Source organism: Triticum urartu, chromosome 7 (genome assembly GCF_003073215.2).
Source record: "Triticum urartu cultivar G1812 chromosome 7, Tu2.1, whole genome shotgun sequence".
NCBI lineage: Eukaryota > Viridiplantae > Streptophyta > Magnoliopsida > Poales > Poaceae > Triticum > Triticum urartu.
Genome location: NC_053028.1, coordinates 495,057,973 through 495,064,284, shown reverse-complemented (window position 1 = coordinate 495,064,284; position 6,312 = coordinate 495,057,973).

Genomic DNA, 6,312 nt, shown 5'->3' with positions numbered 1-6,312 from the left:
CTCTTTTTCTCTCATTTTTTATTTTTATTTGGGCCTTCTCTTTTTTTTATGGCCTCTTTTTTTATTTTTTTATTTTTCGTCCGGAGTCTCATCCCGACTTGTGGAGGAATCATAGTCTCCATCATCCTTTCCTCACTGGGACAATGCTCTAATAATGATGATCATCACACTTTTATTTTCTTACAACTCAACAATTACAACTCGATACTTAGAAAAAATATATGCCTCTATGTGAATGCCTCCGGTGGTGTACCGGGATATGCAATGAATCAAGAGTGACATGTATGAAAGAATTATGAACGATGGCTTTGCCACGAATACGATGTCAACTACATGATCATGCAAAGCAATATGACAATGATAAAGTGTGTCATAATAACGGAATGGTGGAAAGTTGCATGGAAATATATCTCGGAATGGCTATGGAAATGCCATAATAGGTAGGTATGGTGGCTGTTTTGAGGAAGGTATATGGTGGGTGTATGATACCGGCGAAAGGTGCACGATATTAGAGAGGCTAGCAATGGTGGAAGGGTGAGAGTGTGTATGATCCATGGACTCAACATTAGTCATAAAGAACTCATATACTTATTGCAAAAATCTACAAGTTATCAAAGCAAAGTATTACGCGCATGCTCCTAGGGGGATATATTGGTAGGAAAAGACCATCACTCGTCCCCGACCGCCACTCATAAGGAAGACAATCAATAAATAAATCATGCTCCGACTTCATCACATAACGGTTCACCATATGTGCATGCTACGGGAATCAAAACTTTAACACAAGTATTTCTCAAATTCTCAACTACTCAACTAGCACATCTTTAATATCACCATCTCCATATCTCAAAACAATTATCAAGCATCAAACTTCTCATAGTATTCAACACACTCCTAAGAGAATGTTATTATTAATCTTGTATACTTTAGCATATTAGGATTATTTAAACAAATTACCATGCTATTTAAGACTCTCAAAATAATCTAAGTGAAGCATGAGAGATCAATAGTTTCTATAAAAAAATCCACCACCGTGCTCTAAAAGATATAAGTGAAGTACTAGAGCAAAACTATATAAATCCAAAGATATAAGTGAAGCACATAGAGTATTCTAACAATTTCCGAATCATGTGTGTCTCTCTCAAAAGGTGTGTACAGCAAGGATGATTGTGGTAAACTAAAAAATAAAGACTCAAATAATACAAGACGCTCCAAGCAAAACACATATCTTGTGGTGAATAAAAATATAGCTCCAAGTAAAGTTACCGATAGAAGTAGACGAAAGAGGGGATGCCTTCCAGGGCATCCCCAAGCTTTGCCTTTTAGGTGTCCTTAGATTATCTTGGGGGTTACATGGGCATCCACAAGCTTAGGCTCTTTCCACTCCTTGTTCCATAATCCATCAAATCTTTACCCAAAACTTGAAAACTTCACAACACAAAACTTAAAGTAGAAAATCTCGTGAGCTCCGTTAGCGAAAGAAAACAAAAGACCACTTCAAGGTACTGTAATGAACTCATTATTTATTTATATTGGTGTTAAAACTACTGTATTGAAACTTATCTATGGTTTATAAAGTATTTTACTAGCCATAGATTCATCAAAATAAGCAAACAACACACGAAAAACAGAATCTGTCAAAAACAGAACAGTCTGTAGTAATCTTTAGCTAGCGCAAGATCTGGAACCCCAAAAATTATAAAATAAATTTCTGGACGTGAGGAATTTATATATTAACCATCTGCAAAAATAATTAACTAAATATAACTTTCCAAATAAAAATTACAGCAGTTCTCGTGAGCGCTAAAGTTTCTGTTTTTTACAGCAAGATTAACAAGACTTTCCCCAAGTCTTCCCAACGGTTCTACTTGGCACAAACACTAATTAAACACAAAAAACACAACCAAAGAAGATGCTAGGAAAATTATTTATTACCAAACAGGAGCAAAAAGCAAGGAATAAAAATAAAATTGGGTTGCCTCCCAACAAGCGCTATCGTTTAACGCCCTTAGCTAGGCATAAAAGCAAGGATAGATCTAGGTATTGCCATCTTTGGTAGGCAATCCATAAGTGGCTCTCATAATAGATTCATAAGGTAATTTAATTTTCTTTCTAGGAAAGTGTTCCATGCCTTTCCTTAACATAAATTGGAATCTAATATTTCCTTCCTTCATATCAATAATTGCACCAACCGTTCTAAGGAAAGGTCTACCAAGAATAATAGGACATGAAGGATTGCAATCTATATCAAGAACGATAAAATCTACGGGCACATAATTCCTATTTGCAATAATAAGAACATCATTAATTCTTCCCATAGGTTTCTTAATAGTGGAATCCGCAAGGTGCAAGTTTAGAGAGCAATCATCAAAATCACGGAAACCTAACAAATCACACAAAGTCTTTGGAATCGTGGAAACACTAGCACCCAAATCACACAAAGCATAGCATTCATGATATTTAATTTTAATTTTAATAGTTGGTTCCCACTCATCATAAAGTTTTCTAGGGATAGAAACTTCCAACTCAAGTTTTTCTTCATAAGATTGCATCGAAGCATCAACGATATGTTTAGTAAACACTTTATTTTGATTATAAGCATGAGGAGAATTTAGCACGGATTGCAACAAGGAAATACAATCTATCAAAGAGCAATTATCATAATTAAATCCCTTGAAATCCAAAATAGTAGGTTCATTAACATCTAGAGTTTTGATCTCTTCAATCCCACTTTTATCAAATTTAGCATCAAGATCTAAAAACTCCGAATTTTTGGAACGCCTTCAAGGTAAAGGTGGATCATATTCAGTCCCATCATTATCAAGATTCATATTGCAAAACAAAGATTTAATAGGGGACAAATCAATAACTTTTAGATCTCCATCTTTATTATCATGGAAACTAGAAGAACACACTCTTATAAAGGAATCTTTCTTAGCACGCATCCTAGCAGTTCTTTCTTTGCACTCATGAATGGAAATTATCATGGCTTTGAGAGACTCATTGATACCATGCTTAGGTGGAATAGATCTAAGTTTAAAAGAATCAACATCAAGAGAAATTCTATCAACGTTCCTAGCCAAGTCATCAATCTTAAGCAAAATTTCTTCAATCAAAGCATTAAAATTCTTTTGCAAAGTAATAAATTCTTTAATATTAGATTCAAAATCAGAGGGCATCTTATTAAAATTTCCATAAGAATTGTTGTAGGAATTACCATAATTATTAGAGGAATTAGTAGGATAAGGCCTAGGATTAAAGTTTCCTCTATACGCGTTGTTACCAAAATTGTTCCTACCAACAAAATTCACATCCATAGATTTATTATTATTCTCAATCAAAATAGACAAAGGCATATAATTAGGATCAGAAGAAACACTTTTATTAGCAAATAATTTCATAAGTTCATCCATCTTTCCACTCAAAACATTAATTTCTTCTATCGCATGCACTTTCTTATTAGTAGATCTTTCAGAGTGCCATTGAGAGTAATTAACCATAATATTATCTAGGAGTTTAGTAGCTTCTCCTATAGTGATTTCCATAAAAGTGCCTCCAGCGGCCGAATCTAAAAGATTTCTAGAAGCAAAATTCAATCCGGCATAAAAATTTTGTATAATCATCCACAAATTCAAACCATGAGTAGGGCAATTACGTATCATTAATTTCATCCTCTCCCAAGCTTGTGCAACATGTTCATGATCAAGTTGCTTAAAATTCATAATATCGTTTCTAAGAGAGATGATCTTAGCAGGAAGAAAATACTTAGAGATAAGAGCATCTTTGCACTTATTCCATGAACCAATACTATTTTTAGGCAAAGATGAAAACCAAGCTTTAACACGATCTCTAAGCAAAAAAGGAAATAGCTTCAATTTAACAATATCATTATCAACATATTTCTTCTTTTGCATGTCACACAAATCAAAGAAGCTATTCAGATGGGTAGCGGCATCTTCACCAGGAAGGTCAGAAAACGGATCTTTCATGACAAGATTCAGCAAGGTAGCATTAATTTCACAAGATTCGGCATCAGTAAGAGGAGCAATCGGAGTGGTAATAAAATCATTGTTGTTGGTATTGGTGAAGTCACACAATTTAGTGTTATCTTGATCCATCATGACAAGCAAGCAATCCAACACACAAGCAAACAAGAAGCGGGCAAAAAGAGGCAAATAGAGAAAGAGAGGGAGGATAGAGAGAGAGGGCGAATAAAACGGCAAGGGTGAAGTGGGGGAGAGGAAAACGAGAGGCAAATGGCAAATAATGTAATGCGGGAGATAAGGGTTTGTGATTGGTACTTGGTACGTTGACTTTTGTGTAGACCTCCCCAGCAACGGCGCCAGAAATCCTTCTTGCTACCTCTTGAGCACTTGCGTTGGTTTTCCCTTGAAGAGGAAAGGGTGATGCAGCAGAGTAGCGTGAGTATTTCCCTCAGTTTTTGAGAACCAAGGTATCAATCCAGTAGGAGGCTACGCGCGAGTCCCTCGCACCTGCACAAAACAAATAAATCCTCGCAACCAACGCGATAAGGGGTTGTCAATCCCTACACGGTCACTTACGAGAGTGAGATCTGATAGATATGATAAGATAATATTTTTGGTATTTTTATGATAAAGATGCAAAGTAAAATAAAAGGCAATGAAAATAACAAAGTATTGGAAGATTAATATGAAGATAGACCCGGGGGCCACAGGTTTCACTAGTGACTTCTCTCGAGAGCATAAGTATTTTACGGTGGGTGAACGAATTACTGTTGAGCAATTGACAGAATTGAGCATAGTTATGAGAATATCTAGGTATGATCACGTATATAGGCATCACGTCCAAGACAAGTAGACCAACTCCTTCCTGCATCTACTACTATTACTCCACACATCGACCGCTACCCAGCATGCATCTAGAGTATTAAGTTCATAAGAACAGAGTAACGCCTTAAGCAAGATGACATGATGTAGAGGGATAAACTCATGCAATATGATGAAAACCCCATCTTGTTATCCTCGATGGCAACAATACAATACGTGCCTTGCTGCCCCTACTGTCACTGGGAAAGGACACCGCAAGATTGAACCCAAAGCTAAGCACTTCTCCCATTGCAAGAAAGATCAATCTAGTAGGCCAAACCAAACTGATAATTCGAAGAGACATGCAAAGATAACCAATCATACATAAAAGAATTCAGAGGAGATTCAAATATTGTTCATAGATAAACTTGATCATAAACCCACAATTCATCGGTCTCAACAAACACACCAGAAAAAGAAGATTACATCGAATAGATCTCCATAAGAGAGGGGGAGAACTTTGTATTGAGATCCAAAAAGAGAGAAGAAGCCATCTAGCTAATAACTATGGACCCGTAGGTCTGAGGTAAACTACTCACACTTCATCGGAGAGGCTATGGTGTTGATGTAGAACCCCTCCATGATCGATGCCCCCTCCGGCGGAGCTCCGGAACAGGCCCCAAGATGGGATCTCGTGGATACAGAAAGTTACGGCGGTGGAATTAGGGTTTTGCTCTGTATCTGATCGTTTGGGGGTATGTAGGTATATATAGGAGGAAGAAGTATGTCGGTGGAACAACAGGGGGCCCACGAGGGTGGAGGGCGCGCCTGGGGGGGTAGGCGCGCCCCCCCTACCTCGTGGCCTCCCTGTTGGTTTCTTGACGTAGAGTCCAAGTCTCCTGGGTCTTGTTTGGTGAGAAAATCACGTTCTCGAAGGTTTCATTCCGTTTGGACTCTGTTTGATATTCCTTTTCTTTGAAACCCTAAAATAGGCAAAAAAACAGCAATTTTGGGCTGGGCCTCCGGTTAATAGGTTAGTCCCAAAAATAATATAAAAGTGGATAATAAGGCCCAATAATGTCCAAAACAGTAGATAATATAGCATGGAGCAATCAAAAATTATAGATACGTTGGAGACGTATCAGTTCCATTTGTCGACAACGTTTGTATACTCAACTACTCTTCCTGTGCATCAGCCATTTGAAGCGGTGATGGAAGTATCTAGAGTGAAAACAAGGTATTCATTGCAGACAATGCTACCTGCTGAAGCAGACATCTTGCTGGATACAGAGAGCTCCTCGGAGGAGGATTCAGAGACTGATGACCAATCATATTTCCTCCCTAAGGTCTATGCTCAAACTTGGCAGGGTTATATTACCCATGTCATGCATGTTGTCTTGCATTGCTTAGTTTTTATATCATATATGGATTGTCATCTGCTTACTTTCTTACTATATAAATCATATATTTGAATTATATCATGCCATCATGTTTACATACACAACATCTATCTGAATTATGGCAT